This window comes from Achroia grisella, unplaced genomic scaffold (genome assembly GCF_030625045.1).
Source record: "Achroia grisella isolate CSIRO2021 unplaced genomic scaffold, CSIRO_AGI_Agris_v1 utg808, whole genome shotgun sequence".
Lineage (NCBI taxonomy): Eukaryota > Metazoa > Arthropoda > Insecta > Lepidoptera > Pyralidae > Achroia > Achroia grisella.
The window spans coordinates 803,035-824,424 of NW_026713029.1; the positions used below are offsets into that span (position 1 = coordinate 803,035).

The following is a 21,390-nucleotide window of genomic DNA, read 5'->3' on the forward strand; positions in this document are numbered from 1 at the left end:
TACATCCACTTGCCACACCTTCCTGCCGTAATGGCTCTGAGTATCTGAGCCAAATCTCAAGGGGTTTCAGATTTAATGTTACACCAACTATTTACTATTTTACTGTGTACAATATTAGCATTTTTTTTTTTAAGTAAATTGGTCTGGTCTAATTTGTCTGGTGTAATTGGTCTAATAATTATTATTATTATTAGATAGCCGGACTAGAGGTTATCAAATCTCAGGACAATTCACACAGCGCCATCTAGACACAAGTTAAGCTAGCTGAAGCTTGTAATAGGTACTAGATGACTGATACAAATACATATATTTTTATTCGTAAATACATAGAAAACATCCATACAAATATATTATATATACAAACAAATATACATAAATATAAATGTTTGTGCCGTGCGAGAAATCAACTCCGCGATCATCGGAAGTAAGACGGTGTGTACTAAACCTATTATAGATCACCGAGGCCGTCGATTGTCTAGTGGTTTACAATTGCTTGCATGCTTTAGCTAGTTTAACTTGGATCTAGATGGCGCTGTGTGAATTGTCCTGAGTATATTTCTAATATAGCAAATGTGATGATATGTGAAGTAAAGTGAGTTTTTTTGTCACATCTTAGCGCGTATACTTATGTACAATTGTCAGTTCACTATCATCTGTAATATACATTGTCTCAACCGACAATATCGTATTACTCTCCTGTTATACCCCATACAGAAGTTGCTATTTTTTTTTAAATTATAGTAGCTTGTCAATGAACTTCTGTTGTATAGGTACCTACCTACTTTTTTCTATCGAATACTTTAGTGCGTAATACTTTAAGTCTACTTAAATCTTTCCAATAGTCAACAGTCGGAGTGAAGTGAAGCATTTCTCGTAATATCAAGTTTTAATCTTATTTCTGTGGCCAACTTCGTCTGTTCCTTTGTGCTTTATTAAATTTGTTACACAATTGTGTTTGTATAATAGATATAAAAACTTCAACATTTATTGGTTTTATACAAAAGTTTTATATTACTTCGTTTTGATATTCTTTCTAATCTGTAGTATAAATATCAAATCTGATTTTCATACTTATGTGTGGTTAGTATTCTCGGCAAAAAATACAATTTTATGTTTTTACTAATGTACCTATATATTACTAGCTGTGCCCGCGATTTCGTACGCGTGGTTATCAAAAACCCTATCACGATTAGTCGCAGACATTTTTTTTAAATCAATTAAAGAAGAATTATTTCATACATATTTTTTGTGTAACTTGAACCGTTTACGCAGCGCACGCAACGGAAGCTGTTCAAATCTGTTGGACATGATTAGAAAAATACAGATTCATTTTTAAATTACATTTAGGAGTCTGGTCACCATCAGCATACGTTATTGCATTTTGTCAAAAGGTATAATTAAAACAGTGGCCGTAACCTGACCAGACCAGACAGACCATAACACAATGAAGCATATATTGAACAGTACAACAACAAAATGATGTTGTAAATAAATCATGAATATCTTCAAATGATAGAGGCTTGTTATACCCATGTTTTCCTTTTATCGCAAAAGAAACACAATACCGATATCATCGCAATAACAATTCATCACTCTCGCAATGCCTTCGCCAGATTATTTGGGGTCGGGGATATATTTCTTCTATAGATTCCTGTTTGTTGTCTTATCGATGTTGGTCACTTCATATATCATTTATAAATAATAACCTAACCTTACATATAACATACTAGCTGTTCCCGCGACTTCGTCCGCGTGGAATTTAACTTTATTTTTATAAAATAAAAGTAACCTAAAGAACTAAACATTATTTTGTTCGTCTTAATTTATTCGTTCCATTAGGCACTGATAGGTTCAAACTAATACATTTACATCCTGCATCATCCCTTATTTTATCCCCATGGGGGTTGAATTTATCAATATCCTATTTAAGCGAACGTCTTCGTCATAGTATCCAATCTTTAATGTCAGTTCAATCAGTCGAAAATCTAAGAAGATTTATAAAAACTTTCATCCCCTATTTTATCCCTTTAGGGGTGGAATTTATCAAAATCCTTAGGGCATGCCTATGTCATAGTAGCTTTATGCATGCAAAGTCTCAGCCCGATCGGTTTAAAATGACAAAGTTTCATACAAACTTTCATCCCTTATTTTATCCCCATGGGGGTAGAATTAATCAAAATCCTTTCTTAGCAGATGCCTACGTCATAACATCTTCCAGCATACCAAATTTCAGCCCGATCCGACCAGTGGTTTGGGCTGTGCGTTGATAGATCACTACGTCAGTCACCTTTGATTTATATACATATAGATTGACGGTCTCGGTAGTCTAGTGGTTTAGTACATCGCTTTATTTCGAAAGATTGCGGGTTCGATTTGAAGATCGAAAAATTTGCATTCATGAGTATGATTGTTTGTATAGTTCTGAGTGTTTTCTATGTGTATTATGTATATTTACAAAACAAAAATATCTGCGTTTATATCTCTTGTCTAATACCCATAGCACAAGCTCTGCTTACCGTGGGACTAGATGGTGTTGTGTTAATTATCCAGGATTATTTTTTATAATTGTAGATATTAATATCAAATATAATGCGATGATTTTTAGTCTAGAACTACAGTAAATTATCTACTAGTACCTGTATCTAAAACTGCATTAGCAGGCTTCTACCAGATTTGTATGGACAAGGAGAGTGAATGTTGAAGTACGTCAGCAAAGGTGTCCCTTAAACTTACACCTGGGTCTTAAGTCCCTGGAACTGCTTGAATTTTCCCTCTCTAGTACAGAATGGGACCCACACAGTAAATCTATAGAATGCTAAGTTATATGTCTCTTTTAAACGTTCATTTCAAAGAAGAAACACAAATCCGCTTTAACTAACTTTAAAACAGGAAGTTATGTTAATGAGACACGAATTTATTCCGCATTCGTTCCTTGAAACCTTACCCAAATTCAGTTTACAAAATGACGCGTTGTACTTTTTACAGTCAAGCCCAGCCAGCGTATGCAATCAACATTTTATTCACGTAGCAAATGTACCAAAAATTGACAAAGTCGCGTCGGTTCACAATTGTACAAATGGGAATATTTAAAGTCCTCTTTACACTAATCACAACAGTATACCTTAAAACCTGAACCTTAAAACCATTTTAATAGTCTTCTTGCGCTAAAAGTAATATATTAATATTTTTATTTTGTCGGGTTATAATAATCAATGTTACGTTACATGCTAAAACGTAATGAAAACAAGAATAAAAAAATATTACGATTGCACACAAAAGTAATATTTTTTTATTCATCCTTTCATTTTTATTTCTAATTCTAATGGATTTTTAATCAAAGATGTAATCCAAAATAATGATTTTCTTCAGGACATTTTTGTTGTGAATTAGTTACTATTAATATTTTGAAATTAATCAGTAAATATATATGTATATCAAAAATATTGTTGACATAGAGAACTGTTCATTTTGTAATGGATGTCAGTGCCAACTGAAAAGCGCTGGAAACTATGTTTCCAATATTATGTTGAGTTGTGGTCTACATAGACTCTGTTTTTTTTAATGTGTGTTAATTATTGCTTGTATTTTTTTTGCAATTATTTTTGTGCTTGACACAACACAACGAGTCATAAATTATATTCTATTAATACAACAATTTAACTTATTATTTTATATCTCTTGCATTGATGTCGACTTTATCGGTTATTTTATTAACGAACATGCAGTGGTATATATTCAATTAAGAAATTCTATTAAAAGTAATTTGACACACAAAGTTTTAGGCGATAACCAGATTTCATTCCACGATCATTAACGTTTATAAGATAGTGGTAATAAAACAGAAAGCCACGACATGTACCTGAGTCTGAATATCCCATTTAAAACCTAACTATGTAGGTAATAGAGATTGCTGTCTAGAACTGTTCAAGGAATTTACAATTCTGTTATATGGATATATTTAGTCTGAATTTCCTCACAAAGTCACAACTCAACAGTTACGTAATTGCGCATTGCAGAAGTTCATATTATTGGAAGCTACATTTCATGTGATTGAATTTAAACTCTATGTTTGTCACTAGTATTCTATTTATATGTGAACTGTATATGGAAGATATAATAATAATAATAATATGCCAAGTTGCCATCTCCTTTCCTTAAGAGGGTAGATGAGAATTTATGAAAAAAAAGAAAATAATAAAAATAAAAATGCGACAATAGCGTAAATAATAATAATAACTCTTCATTGTGAAGGGAATAATAATATTATCCTAGGACAATTCACATCGCCATGTAATCCCAATCTAAGTAGAGCTTCTGCTATGGGTACTAGACCATAAGTACTTAGATACATTTTGTTTTGTAAATAGATACATAATATACATAGAAAACACTCAGACTGGTTTATACCGTACAAGGAATCGAATCCGCGACCAGCGGTGGTAAAGCGGTATTCTAACCGCTAGACCACCGAGGCCGTCCTTTGATGAAACAAATAACGACAGGTGAATCAAACAACGAATAGTAAATAGTCAATACTTTTAATATGTATTATGTAGAAGCCAAAGTACATGTGATATACAATTACATGCAGATCTATAACTGTATAACATTTGGAATCTAAACCAATTTCCATAATATCTTATGAATACAGAAAACAATAAAAATCTATTATTCAAGGCCCCGTTTTCATAATCAGTTAATTTAAATATTTGATTGAGAAATTTAATGGTCCGACCAGATTGAATCCAGTATTATAATTGGTGGTAAATTTATACCCAAATTATCTTTAATGAAAGTGCCTTATCTTAATCCTAATATTACAAATGGAAGCGGAATTGTTAATAATGGTAACTATTACCTCTTTGCTTCTCTATCAGATCTATCCCCCATCCAATTCAGACGGAGATCGAAATTACGACGGCCTGAACCGAGGTTCGAACCCCTAGCGGTGCGCTCAGACTAAAATTGTATCCGTCAGATGGGACTTGGCCTTCAGCCGCTTCATAAGTTCTTCCGCGGGTTTTTTTTTTCTTATGGATGATAATGGAATTGTGCACCCCCTAACGAAGGCTGATATATGTAGCCAGTATTGAATAAAAAATTAAATAAATCAAAATTGAAATATGTGTATTTATTTGCACATAAAATTGCAATAAAAGTACACATCGGCCGGACGTCTGAACACACCCTAAACAAACATAAAGCCTTTCAAGGGTCATACTTTATGCATACAAGTAGATTTGAATACTGAAACCATTATTAGGATTATAAACTATGTAGAATTCTAATGTGAAGCTTCAGTACCCTTTACTTTACCGCAGAAAGGTGAACTTAATAATTAATTGAGAGGTTTAAACTATTTGCATTTAGTTTTTATCCAACTACAAAGACGGATTTTTTTAATCTTACTGATTGTTTGTAACACAAATTTATGTATACTATTTTATAGGTACACTATAAATAATAAAAAAGAATGATTTGAATTATATTTAATATGTATGAACGGTCATAGTTACACTACAATGGAATCAACGACAATTGTAGAGAAAATTGACAATTAAAAAGTTACGGCATAGACACTGCTATTATAAAATCGAATGTTTGTGAGTTTGTGTGTCTCAAACAATAAACTATTACAATGGCTCCTTATAATAAAATTAAGAGGTATTAATCTAGACAAACGGTCTAGAACTGTCAGAGGGGGCAGTGACTCCACTCTCTCTGCTATTCTGTTCTATTATTAAATTAATACAATAAGAAGAATACATACATAGTTAGTAACTGTTGTTTATATAAACATAAACGCAGTGAGATACGCCTATACATCAGCATCATCTGCTTCCTTATCCCATTTAAGAAAGAATGGTTTTAGTTTTTTTTATAACTAGCCATCTGCCTGACGTCTATCCTCCTTGGGCTTCTAGGTACACCTATACAATCCTATCAAATCCTAGCCCTGATACAAACATAAACAGGGCTAAATAAAAATAAAAAAAATATTCAGCAGTGATAAGGTAACAAACAAGTAGACAGATTCGCATTTATAAGAATATAATAAAAAATGTGGATGTTTATTCAACCCCACGGGTGCAAATCAGAAACCAAAGCTAGTAAGTACCAAATAAATTACAATTGATTCAAGAAGTTTTCATTACATTTGGCTGTATTGTATACCTTTTCTATAACAATTCTACCATGAGCGTACTGAGATTTCTTCAGAAGTTCTCTCCCAGCGGCCCTCAGAAAACGAACTGTCCCAACACAGACAGTAGTAAACCAATGTTTGTCTCGCTCAAAAGGTTAATTGAAAAAGTTTGGTAAAAAATCTACGGCAAAAGTAAATTGAATTAAACGCTCAACGCTTCAATGCACACCGTTGTTTGTTGTTGATCAATAAGGTTTAAATTTAAATAACTTCGATTGTGGTCAGCCGATTCGAAAATTTGGAAAGCACCGTAACGTGTGTATTTCAAAATTGATACGTAATTACATTCCATCGAGGGACTTTGTGTAAAGGGAAAAGTAAGTTCGAATCGTTCAATAGACTGGGATTTATTGATTTGATCTTTAGTGAAGATTTTTTATTTTAATCATCCTAGTTCAATCGAAATACTGAGTAAGAATATGTTTTAATTCCAATATTTTCTGATTTAGCAGTTTAGCACACCGATTTTATTGCAATGGTTGCGAGTTCGTGTACTGGCACGGTACAAACATTTGTGTTCATAAGTATCGATCTGGGTGTTTTCTATGTATAATATACAAGTATGTCTTCACAAAAAAATCTATGTATTTATACTAGCCATATTTATATACCAATAACACAAGCCCTGCTTACCTTGGAACTCGATGGCTCTATGTGAATTGTCATGAGATATTATTATATATTGTTTTCTAGATCAGTATTAAAATAACATGAGTTAAAACATTTGTTTTATTATCTTTATTATAAACAATGACAGAAATGGAAAAATATATAATTTTCTTGGAAATAAATGCCTAATGTAAAAATATTTTACGCATGCATCACTCCGTTCAGCAAAATAACAAAACTATAACTCCGCCGCGACAGTTTGCACTGCCGTGACCAGGATTCGAACCTGGGTTACTACGGCCACAACGTAGGGTCCTAACCACTAGACGATCACGGCTGTCGGAGCTGGTGATGATATTGACAAAAATTAGCTTGTCATTACAACGAATAACGTAACAACTGCAGTTTTGCTCTCATTTTCATTCGTTTTCACGGTTGACTTAATCTCAAATACGGTTAGCACCAAAATCTTTAATTTTATTTTATTATAGTACAGGCGATAAACGAGCTTGCGGCTCACCTATTGATAAGTGATTACCGCCGTCCATAAGCACCCGCAACACCAGGGGAGTTGCAAGTGCGTTGCCGGCTTTTTAAGAAGGAATGCTCTTTTCTTGAAGTTTCAATATCGTATCGGTTCGTAAGTGGATGACCGCCATTCTTTCAGATAATCAGGATGCTATTTTAGTTTCTGACGGGTAGCATGAAGGTGAAATTAGACAGCATTAATCCGTACAATTCCTCAGAACACTCACCGTAATATATGCGGTGAAATAGAAAATGCACAGAGATGCAATTGCTCTCCGCAAAGCCAATGGGTTGAATCTATCACAAAGACGTTGATTACCAATGATTCTGTGTGCTCGGTTCTGAATGCGGTCGAATGGAAGTCATTATCAATTTGTAGTTTAGTGGTTTCATACGCAACCTTACTTCCGATGATTGCTTATTCTAACCTCGTCGGTCGTAGGTAATTCACTAAGTAGGGTAGGTACATTAGTATTTGTCTGATCTGTATTTAAAAAAATATGTATCTAAGTATTTATATCACTTAACTAGTAAGACCCATAGTACAATCTGCACTTAAACACGGTATTACACAAAATTAGGCTTAATTTTTTTAATTATACATATAGGTATACTACCAATAGCATATTATTTTAATTATAATCATATATTTTACGTTTTTTTTTTATTTTTTAAGCATACTTATGAATTTATGTTTGTTTAATTGAGACCTATTTATTTATATTTAATATTGAACATTTATTTTTATAATCGGATCTTAGTTGTATTGCTGACTATATCTTTTTATTCTCAACTTTTTACTTGTGCAGTTCTGTTTGTTAACTGTACATTACATTGTCATTTGTCTAGCTAGACCCTCAATAAGATTACATGGCACATTTTGGTGAACTTTCTAAGAATTGAGGAAGGAAAGAATATTAACCACGAGTATTTCCAAAGTAGACCATGTAGAGGAGGAACTGACAGATTACACTGATCGATTCGCCGTCCAATTCAAACGGGAATCGAAATTACAACGGCCTTAGCCGAGATTTGAACCTATAACGATGCGCTTATCGCGTATCCGTGAGATAACTTCCCCGCAGAAGGAGATGCCTTATCTAAACGTCTAAAAGAAAGAAGATAGTGCTTGGTGGCAAGAATAAGTGAGACAGATATATCTACACAGACAACTTAGTACAAACTTAGTACAAAACCCTAGGTGAAATAAAAAATAAACCAATATAGTCCATACTAGAAAGATAAATATATTAAATAACCATAATTAACCTTTACCGAGTCAAAGGATAAAGATAAATCTCTATTAAGACTAGAAACGCCACTTATCTCGATCTGTCAACGTCACAATTCGTTCTCGTACTGAAAAGTACTCTCAGTAACCATGACAACGAGATCCAACCTTAAGATGCCAGATAATGTCCTTATAATCTCAGTCACCAGTCAAATATGTGTATTTATAAATCACAGGGCACCGGAATATATTTCTACTAGCTTTGCCTTTGTTATTCTGATGTATAAACTATATTATTTTAAAATTTAATTAAAATCCATTTAGTAGTTTTTGCGTGAAAGAGTTACAAACATCCATCAATCTATCCATCCATAGTCACAAAAAAAATTCTGTCTGTTTGTTCTTGCTGATCTCTGAAATAGCTGGACCGATTTTGACAGCGCTTTTACTTGTAGTTAGATAATGTTATAAGGAGTAACTTACGTTATTTTAGTTTTAGAAATTGTATTTATTAAAAAAAAAAGATTTATGCGTGAACAAAGTCACGAGTAACAGCTAGTTTGGAATAAAATTGTAGATTGATTATTCTCGTTCTTTCGTCTTTAGCACCGTGCCAAAATTGCCTTGTCACCGAAATTTATTAAAAAAAATATGGAAATTACGAATTGAAAGTAAGACGCAAATGTTCCTTAATGACGAGGAAATAGAAAAATCATGATGTTTAATAAAGGTCTGGACAATCATTGTATTCATAGTACATTTATCCATATATAAAACCTCTTATTATGTAATTTTATATCAATAATGGTTGTCAATAAATGTTTTTCTTCGTCTTCTTATTATTATTGTTGTAGTCTTTTTATACACAATAAAATAAAATTATTTTATTGTATATAGGTAAAACGAAAAAGACTAGGTATACGGAGAAAATATAATCAGAAACTATTGACTACAGAACTAAATGTATAGTATATATAAAATATATTATATATAGTATAGTAAAATATAGTATATATACAGTATAGTATAAAACAAGACTATGCAATGAAAGAACTATAAATTTAAATACAAATTTAGAATAAAAATACATTTCTGATTAGCCAGCTACAACAATTTTCAAAATATATTGTAAGTATGTCGACTGTGTTATTGAGTGATAAACGAGCATCGTGATAAAGCGGACGCTTTAATAAATTATATCAATCATTTAAAAAGTAAGACTATAAACAAATAATGTTAAAGACATACAATATTAGTCTATTCTTAATTTGACTATCACAATAAACAAAAAAAAATATATTCGTGTGTGTATATCTAAATGTGTGATTAAATTTATATTTTATGGAACATTTTTGGTACAAAGTTTTTACTTCACGTACAGTCAATTACGTTTGTTTGCTTAGTCCATCGAATAGCAACGCAAGGTGGATAACACTAGGATTAACAAGGTGATGTCCGTGTTGCTGTTCATGTATATAAACGACTATTGCCAGTTATCGGGAGAATGGGGGTTATCAGTATATGGACTAATCACTCAATGCTGATAAGCATTGGACCATGTCAGGTTACCTCTGGAAACCATCGTGATATATTCCTGGTAAATCCACGATAGACTAACTGACCTGATCTTATTCTCATCTTATCATCCTTTACTGCCACCTCTCACACAACCATTAAAAAAAACTGTCAGTTTACCATTGAATTTACATAACAATAAAAACAGAATACATATACTAAACCATTCGGTATAAATAAAACAGAACGACCTGAAAATGTAAATAGGAATGAAACCTGTAGCAGTATGTGTATACAAAGTTAGGCGAACTTTTCTTTGATTACTTTTTAACAATGGATTGTTTAAAAATTTCTGAACGTAAATTTCATGTAACATATTTGCGACATTTTAAAATACTTACTCCTTTAGTTTTATTAAATTAAATAACAAATAAAAAGGTTTTTATATTCATTAATTGTTAAAAACTACTAACGTAATAATTCCGATATTATTCCTACATAGTATATTCGTATAGTTAACATTACTTTCTATGCCACACTGTGTTTGGATTGACTGGAAAAGTTCTTTTTTTTACGATATGGTCATCTAGACAAATTTATTATATGATTTGTACAAGAAAATGTAACAATAAGGTACCTAAATCTCGTCATCAGAATGACATTTTCAATGAATAACCAATATCAGCGAACGATCGTCGTGGAGATCTTTGGGGGAGAGCTATGTCCAGCAGCGGAACTCTTCCAGACTGCGATGATGATAATAATGATGAACCAATATCAGCTGCAAATATTACCGAGTTATAATTGTTTACGTCCCCTTTATTCATTTAGTATCTCATGATTTACCTCACAAGTTTTGGACTTGTTTCGGGACCCTAATCATAAACCTGTTACGTGGGACGTCACAAGAACTTATAATTAGGGACAGCGATCAGTTTCCAGCTTCTGAAACTAGTCAGCAACTCTAACGATAACATGTGTGTAGTTAACGAATATACTAATACTTCGTTACAAAAACTTAAGTATCGATATGTATAGTTGCAAAAACTAGTATTCGCTTAGTGAAAACCGTTTCTACTAACTCATTCTTTAATGGAAATTTATTTTTATTTTCATTTCGTGTTAGTAATAAGTATTAGGAACCTCGGGGTTCTAACCTCGGGCTATCGTTTCGATCTGCAATTGAATATGACGGGGAATCGATCCTGTATACATAGTGGTTCTAAAAAAAGGCTTTGACAGCTTAATGCACTTTATTCACTTAGATTTTCTTTATTCCAATCTGGCAAGACGTTAATCTTTAACAAAAAATAATTGTGACCCTAATTTGCGAGATAATTGTACGTTGTATGTATAATGTCTAATTCCGTAAATCTACACTAATATAACAAAGATAAAATATTTGTATGTCTGTACAAAAAAAATAGAACTACTCGACCGATTTCAAAAATTCTATTACAGTTACAATGCTAATTAATTCCTTAATAAGATAAATAGATTAAATAGATTTATGACTAGCAAAATACATTAGGGGTCCCTACTAAAATTTTAATAATGTTTGTACGGGTGTATCACAAATATTTTAATTTCTCAACTTTTCTGTACTATATATATACTTAATACATGTATATTGTACTATATGTATATAGTACAATATACATGTATTATACTCTATCTATTGCAGCAATAGATAGAGATCTATTGCTGCAACTGTAATAGAATCCGTTGCGTTATTTAAAAGATATACATATACATACAACCGGACAGACAGTGACGACGACTTTGCTTCATACTATGTAAAGATTCATGAAAGGAAAAGTTTCTGCCACTGAAAAAAAGTTTCAAGCGTCGAACGTCACTTGGCACTCCGCGCCATTGTTACTCGGGGACCCTTGACAAACACTTGATACTCGATCGTAACAATGCCTTCTATACAATACATCTTAGAACCTACAAACTATATTCTACAAGCGCTCAGCTGTTTCCATTTTCATTAGGTCTTTGAGAACGTATTTTAAAAGATGTATTTTGAAATTATATTTGAGCAGAGTGATCACAGAGCGATCTTAGAGATTAGATTGGTACTCTTTGTAACGATACTCCTCTGAAACAGCTTGACCTATCGAGACCAAAATTTCATCGAAGGCTAGGCGCCTGCATCTTCTCCCTCTCAAAAAAAATCGATCGGTCAAGCTCGTCGTTGTCGCTGTCTGTCCCTATGTATGCTTAATTCTTTAAAACTACGCCACGGATTTTGAGGCGGTTTTTTTAATAGATAGAGTGATTCAAGAGGAAGGTTTATATATATAATACATGTACACCCGAAGCGAAAGCGTAGCCGGGGCGAGTCGCTAGTTAAGAATAAACACGCTCCGCTCAACATGTGACCTGGTGTGTAAATAACACACTGGTAACAAACCCAGTTTATTATTCGAGCGGCTTAAATATAAGTTTGGATTGTCCTACATATCAAATCATATTCTAATCAACAGATTATTCATAGGACAGACTAAAGGTAGTAGACTTGTATGAAAAAATAATTGTATAGAACAAAATACACTTTAGTATCTAACAAACTATATTTTACAAGCGTTTAGCAGTTTCGATTCTCATTAAGTTTTTATTGTATGTAAATTACTATTTTAAATTTCAGTATGAATTATTCTACATATCAGTGTATCAAATTATATTCCAATCCGTTTAGTAGAGTTATATGAAGGAATAATTTGATGAAATAATATATATTAGAACCTACAAACTATATTGTGCAAGCACTTAACTAGCTTTCTCTCACACAAATCATATTAGTGAAATTTTATCGTTATTTCTTCAATGAACACTATATGAACAAATACTAAATTTATGTAAAGATTAATATTGGGAGTTCGCTTTAGAATATATTTATAAGTTACTGCCCCAAAATTAGTAAAAATTATTAATTACATAGTACATTACCTAATAAATAGCGCATTTTTCTCCTATACATTAGACATTTTGATTATAGTCTTTTATTCAGACGTAACATTTTTGTTCTTTTCACTATCACCTCTAATCATCCTCTAAGCCATTCTGTTCTCTTTCAGTGATTCTGGTCTATCATTTTCGTGCTGTTACGTAACGATGAATATTAGGAATTCGCTTTAGAATGTACACGTTATATACAACCTTTATTTGCGTACACCTTAGAGGGTAAGGTGCTAAATTGGAGAATATTACCATAAAGTTTCAACTCCAGAGCTTGCCTTACCTAGCGTTCGTGTAATTTGAAATGGACGTTTGTTTAGACTATACACAAATGTCTTAACCCGTTTCATATTATGAATATATACTGCCCCAAACTTAGTATAAATTATTAAGTACATTGTTACGCATTTATCTCCTGTAAATTAGATTTATTATTATATTATAGCCTTTTATTGAGACGTAATTTTTTGTTGTTGTTTTCACATCTTTTCTATTCTGTTCTGTTTTCAGTGATTTTGGTCCATAATTTCCCTGCTGTTTTAACAATTTTAAATAATTATTCAATTTCAATAGTAAATTAGACATATTCCCTGAAAATTTCATTCTAATTCCTCAAGCCTAGAAATTTTACAATTTATTACGTAGTTTCTATTTTTACTGTAAAGATACTAGATGCTAGTATCTTCAGGTAAAGATAAAGATTAATATTGAGAATTTGCTTTAGAATGTACATGTTACAATCTCCTTTATTTGCGTACACCTCAGAGGGTAAGGTGCTAAATTGGAGAATATTACCATAAAGTTTCAACTCCAGAGCTTTCCTTAGATAGCGTTCGTGTAATTTGAAATGGACGTTTGTTTAGAGTATATACAAATATCTTAACACACTTACTATTATTATAATGTAATGCATATTTGTCTATTTACTTGTCTTGTTGTTGATAAGGTACTGTTACGGAGTGGGTCGACAGTTAAAAAAGAACTATGATTTCAATGTTCTACTTAACATTCTACTTAAAAAGCGTGTCTTAGGTAAAGATCGGTAATAGACTAGTTAACTTTTTCATTCCCTGCGCTTTATCTGAAACCGCGAGTAATTGGAAAGGAATGTATGAATTGGTATTATCTTATTTAAACAATATATTAATACATAAAACTAACACGGCGATTTCAGAACTCTTCGTAAGAACTGTGTTTACCAAACTGTAACAACGTTATATTCTTACCAATGTTAATAATTATTAATTTAAATAAATCTACTATTAAACAGGTTGAAAGAAAAAGGCAGATATTATATACTATAGAAAATAAGGCTAAGCAAAATATAGACAAGGCAAAATGTTATTACACTTGATATGGTACGATGAATTTATGAAAATTATTACTTAGAGAACAGTATCAGGAAAGAAGGGGAAGAGAAGACCAAGGCACAGCTACATCGAGTAAATTAAAGATAAAATTGGAATCGTCTCGTATCAACATTTAAAGAGCAAGAAGGAAGATGTTCTTAAATTATGAATTAATGTAATAAATTATTTACATAAAATGTAATATAATAATAATAATAATACACCTGGACAATTCACACGTCATCTACTCCCAAGGTAAGCAGAGCTTGTGTTATAGGTACTAAACAACTGATACAAACACTTAGACATTTTTGTTGTAAATACATATATAATATACATAGAAAACCACCAGACCGATACAAACAATCATACTCACGAATACAATTTTTTATACTGCGCGAGGAATCGAATCTGCGACTATCGGAAATAAAGCTGTGTGTTTAACTGACTAACTTATTTCAATATATATCACATATAAAAGTATGCAGATACGTATAAATATATCCGACGTTGAGATTAATTCAATTTTCACACATTTACATATTTTACGTTCGCTTGATGGACTGCAAATGTTTTTATCCTTAACACGAATATGTACACATTTTGCAAAGCTTTTATAATGCTCTTGGGATTGTTAACTTATTATTTTTGTTAACAATACCAACGAAAAATGAACTCATATATAAGTGTAGATAAAACATATTATTTTTGTTCTAATACAAGTTTGTACGCATTGAATTAAACTTCTTTTTTATTAAAATAAATATTTTTTCTAAAATAAAAGTCACCTAAGTTAAGCTTTATAATATTATCTATCTGCTGCAAATTCGTCCGCGTGGAAATTAACTTGTCTTTTATTTAAAAAAAAACTAAAATAAGTTTATTTCTATAATATTAGCTATCTGCAAATGAAAGTCCCGTCAAAATCGGCCCAGCGGTTTCAGAGATTAGCAAGAACAAACAAACAGATAAACAAACTATTTCTGATATTATTGCGAACATACAGACCAACGCGATGGGTGATTTCCTTTTATAATATGCGTATGTACATATACATTTGTGTGTGTACATACTTGTTTTACAACTGTCAAGGGATGCATTAATTTTTTGTAGCCTCACCTTTGGACAACAGAATACAAGCCGATGTTTAGAAAAGCACAATAAATTACTAAAATTACGATAATAATGGGAATTCTGTAGTAAATTTAATTGTATATCAAAGTAACCCAAAAATAGATGTTACATTATAGCCTAAAATCTTTATTGTACACAATTTACAAGAAAAATACAAATAGTTTTAATATACAATAATGCTCTTATTCCTTGTGTGATGGACTGTATTAGGCTGGTTTAAAATGAGACTACTTCTAGGTGAGATAAAATGAGTATATTCACCTAGTAGAGCAAAGACGTAAAGCCAGAATATTGTTGATAAGTTTAGTGAAATACAAAAGTAAAATATGTATATAATTGGTAAAAGTAAAATACTCATAATTTGTCAATAGCGAAAATTTACGAACATTAAAGACACCGAATACCATTTCTAAATATAAAATTGTAATCACAACGTCTTCTATCTGGCCAGATAAATTTAATAAATCCAATCCAAGTCCAAAACAATAATAATAGGTATATAAAAACAGAACGTCAAAATACGAATGTAAAATATAAATATGTAAGACTATCAAAAAGGTTGGAAACACCTTGTATATTCCTGCATATTTTCACATCCAGTAGTAGGCGATTTTTGAATACTTAATTGTTTTCGAAGAAAGTAGTAACAATTTTTTTTCTCATCATAATTATTATTTATAAATTACTTTAAATCTGTCTTCATAACGCCAATAGTTTATAGATAATAATTATATATTTTATTTCACATATTTTATACAAATAATTTATTTAGGTCCCCGAGGTAAGTATAGAAAATACCAGTGAGTCAGAAGTCAGTGTCCATATTGAGGTGTACTTATAATAATAAAATAAAGTGTAATCTCAGGATATATAAGGGCGTGGTGAATAAAGTAATATAATAATAATAATCTCAGGACAATTCACACAGCGCCATCCAGTCCTAAGTTATGCTAGCTAAAGCTTGTGTTACGGGTACTAGATAACTGATACAAGTACATAGATATTTGTTTTCGTAAATACATACATATTGTACATAGAAAACACCCAGACCGATACAAACAATAATACTTATGAATACAAACGTTTGTGCCGTGCGAGGAATCGAACCCGCGACCATCGGACGTAAAGCGGTATGCTAGACCGCTAGAGCACCGAGGTCGTCAATACATATTTATATCAGTTCAGTTATTAAAAGAACTTATAATGTGAATACAATTTTCAGTGAATGGTACTGAAGTAGGGACGGAAATTAGCATATATTTCATTTGTATAAATGTAGACTGTATTTACCTATACGGTATGCGAGTGAATGCGGATGTATAACACTTGTAACATCCGCAGTCACATGAATCCGGTTCATTGAAATGTTTGTAAATGTATCTAGTAAGTTCTATACAGCATAATGTTAATGTAGGAAATACATACGCTGCAATAGTATTTTTTTATAGCATATGGGACAAACGAGTTTGTGACTTACCTGATGGTAAGTGATAACCGCCGCCCAACACCGACTCGAGCTACCGAGCACCCGCGATACCAGAGGAATTGCAAATTAGTTGCCGGCCTTTTAAAAAGGAATAAGCAATACATTTTTTTTTATGCCAAACCCATATAAATTTCAGTTTGCCCTATGATTGACTAGGAGAAAATGCCTCGAGGTGTTAAGTCCGCCATATGCGTATTAGTAGTACATTAAAGTCTTAATAAATGAACTCTATTCTAGAAGGTTTCTGTATACTTAATATTCGCAGAGAAGAAGTAACAGAACAACACAATAACCTTCCAATAACCTGGAATAACCTTCTTGCAATGTTATTTCTGAAAAGATATAGGTATCGAGCCTTCAAGAAAAATACTTTTCCTTCTTAAAAAGTCACCAACTCACTTGCAATTCGCTTGGTGTTGCGGGTACTCATGGGTCATCATCATTACCATCAGGTGAGCCGTAAGCTCATTTATCCCTATACTATATAAAAAAGAACTATGTATATAAATAAATATCTATGAACATGTAGTTCCAAACAAAAAAGAACTTATACCATGAATACATATATTTGAAGATTTTTCATCACAGCTCAATAAAGCAAACTTTTAAAACATCCTACGGTTTCCTAACGACTTGGCAAGACATTTGAAAGCCAAGTAAACTAGGTTCACCTTGGCAACTCACACTAGAATCAACGCCACAACAAATTACATATTCGCTCGCATTGGACCATGAATATTTACGGATGCAGCTACGTGTGACATGTGGGGAGCGAGTGCGGATGTGGTTGACATATCGGGCGGAACTGAAACGTTTGCTGACGTCACCATAACATCCGGAAAAGGGTTGATATTTAGATGAATAAAATTATGAGTAAAAAGGTTATTAGAAAAAAAAATGGTACATTATGTAAGCACTAAATAAGGATGTAATAAGGGTCGTCCAAAGTAATTTTTATTTTTATTTTTTAGTCACTTGTTTTTTATACTAATTATTTTATGATTTGGCATGAAAAATACATACAACCCTAAATGTTCACTCTTCTATCATCTACCCATATTTTTAATAGTAATAATTGTCTACTGTCGGCAGTTGACGGTTGATAACAGATTAATTCATGTATGTGAATATATATGTATAATAGAAATATATTATAATAATAATCTCAGGACAATTCACACAGCGCCATCTAGACTCAAGTTAAACTAGCTAAAGCTTGTGTTATGGGTACTACATATATAGAAAACATCCAGACCGATACAAACAATCGTACTTATGAATACAAATATTTGAACCGTGCGAGGAAACAAACCCGCAACCATCGGAAGTGAGGCGGTGTGCTAAACCGCTAGACAGACACACCAAATTTCCAGCCTTTTACCATCTACCCCTAGCTTTTTAATAGTAATAATAATTTTCTACTCTCGGCGGTAGATAAATAATTATTTTATATGGAAAAATATCGTTTACCGAGTGAACTAGTGTATACATGTATACATATAAATAAAATTGGAGTATCTGTTTGTAATATTAAAATAACCGTTTTTCCTACATGCACATAAAAATAATACGGTACATACACAAATATAACAATTTTTGTCTGTCTGTTTGTTCCGGCTAATCTGATAACGGCCGGTAGCTAATGTAATAAGGCTTTATTTTAGAAAAAATCTTTTATTTTAGAAAAATAAAGTTATATTTCACGCGGACGAATTCGCGGGTACAGCTAGTAATTAATAAATATGTAATAGAAATATAAAATAAGTAAATGTATAATGTTTACTCTTGTTGCAGTTAATTTATGTAATGTACATTTGGCTCTGTTCCAGATCGTAACCCTTACTTGTCTATACAACATGACATCTAACTTTCTTTTTAGTGTGCCATATATTTATTTTCTGGTCTTCCTCATTCACTATCTTATCTTTTATAGATGATAATGGAATGGTGCACCCGTCTACACTAAAGGTTACATATGAGCGTATGTGTGTATGTATTTATGTCTGACTGTTTGTTTATTTGGCGTGAAGATATATTATCGGCCTCGATATTGTAGCGATTTCGTGCACCGGCCTATATCGACAGTCGCGAGTTCGATTCCCCGCACGGTACAAACATTTTTTCGGACTACTTAGCCGCAGCTGGCCTTTACAGTTTCACGGGACTATAGGCGGCGAGTGCAAATAGCATTCCAAACCTGCGGAAGGACCTATGGAGCGGCTGAAGGCCAACTCCCGCCTGACGGATACGACTTTAGTCTGAAGGCACAGCTAGGGGTTCGAACCTGGGCTCAGGTCGTCGTAATTTCGATCTCCGTTTGTATTGGACGGGGGATCGGAGGGGACTAACATTTGTGTGTGATTCATTGTACTACTATTGGTGTTTTCTATTTACGATAAAATTGTATATAAGTTGTCTAGTTATCACAACACATGCTCTGCTAGGCTTAGGACTAGATGGCGCTATGAATTGACCACGATAATAATTAATATCAAGAGAATGACCATAGGCAACGTCACGGTTAACAGCTAGTTTAAAATAAACAAAAGAGTAAGAGTAGTTATTCAGTGGAATACCTTAATAATAATAGCAGAATAGGGAATCAGTGTACCTTCGTTACTTTACCGGGCTTAGTGAATACAATTATTTAAATGTTTACGGGTTTGGAAACAGGTACGGCCAACCTAACACAACTACAATAATTATTCATAGATATCTACCGTACTATACGAGCCTACATTTTAAGTAAAATAAGTTTATTTATTTTGTTTCCTCTTTTTTATTTTACGCTACTAATGGCCCATATTATATATGTATACATTATTTGTACTATTTACACAAAACTGTATACCTTAATCTCCATACAAGACACTATATTTAAAACAAGCTGTTCCCGCGACTTCGACCGCGTGTAATTTAACTTTATTTTTCTAAAATAAAAGTAGCCTAAGTTACTCCTTATAAATCAGCTACCTGCCAAAAAAAGTACCGTCAAAATCGGGCCAGCCATTTCAGTGGTTAGACGGAACAAACAGACCGACAGACAGACAGACAAAAATTATAAAAATTGTTATTTTGGTATATGTACCGTATATATATTCATATGCATGTAGTAAAAAACGGTTATTTCAGTATTACAAACAGACACTCCAATTTTATTTATATTAGATAGTGATGCTATGCAAAATTACAGTTATATGAAATTTACTAAGTTTGCTCAATTACTTACTATAATTAGCGAGAATATTGAAGATATTCTTATAGAATTATATAGGTTAGAAAATAGTTTAGCATATACGCGTGCATCAAGCACTCACCATAGTATGATAGGAATAAATAGCTTAGAGATAATATTAGAAAAACTTAGGAAGTTATATAGTAGGGAAAGTATTTTAGACCTAGAGTTAAGACAATACTACGATATAATAAAAAGTGGTTATTATTATCATGGAAATAATGTAGTTATAGTTTTCAAGTTTCCTATGCATCCCGTCATTAGTTAATTCGTTTGGTGCCACACTTCAAACTGCAAATGTGCAGTTAAAATTTTATTACCATAAATTATTACTGATAAATATTTTAATTTTACGGCTAATTATTTCCACTATTTACATAAAGCTGTATGCTTTAATCTCTGTGCCTGAGATTGTATTTAAAATAACACAGTTGCAATGCATCCCGTTATTAGTTAATTCGTTTGGCGCCACACTTCAAACTGGCAACAGCTATGAATGCCAAAACTAACAATACTATAATTGTAACAGCGAGGGGAAGGGGATTGTTAGTGATGTGGACTAATAACCTCATTCCTAGCAATGTACCATGTCAGGTTGACCTCCACGCAGTTCCCCCTGGAAACCATCGTGATAAGTTCTTACTTAATAATTTATCACGATGGGCTATCTGACCTTGCCTCATGCTCATCTTCCACAAGTGCCCCGCCAGCATAGACCGTTAGCGTCAGCGAGTGCATTATTCCATTACCCTTTAAAAAATAGTAACAGTGATTTCCAAAGCAGTTTGTTATTTAGATATTATTATGATATTAAAAATGGAAGTGATAAATTCAACACAATAAAATAAAATAAGTAAATAGTCATCGGTCCTAAACTATGAGCTTCAAAAATACATGGAATCTTTTCTTTTAATTAGAAAGAAAATATACAAAATAATTAATATTTTTAATAATTAAAATAAAATTTCCAATATTGGAAATACAATTATAATCTACCTCATGTATTCCTCATTTAATCGAAACTATATGCCATTACCTATCTCGTGTATTCGATATTAAAAAATATTTTAAATTCTGTTCACCTCGAAGTACAAATCCTCATATTAACCTTATGAGAACACACGGTTCGTACAA

General features: G+C 32.3%; 1 protein-coding gene and 1 non-coding gene across 2 annotated transcripts in view; both read right to left on the minus strand.

Moving 5' to 3' along the window:
• LOC131851850 (galanin receptor type 3) overlaps positions 1–21,390 on the minus strand; it is a 61,368-nt gene that overhangs the window by 33,818 nt on the left and 6,160 nt on the right. The window lies entirely within an intron of this gene.
• Positions 7,080–7,151, minus strand: Trnah-gug (transfer RNA histidin (anticodon GUG)). The gene has a single exon. It is a non-coding gene; the product is annotated as a tRNA-His (tRNA).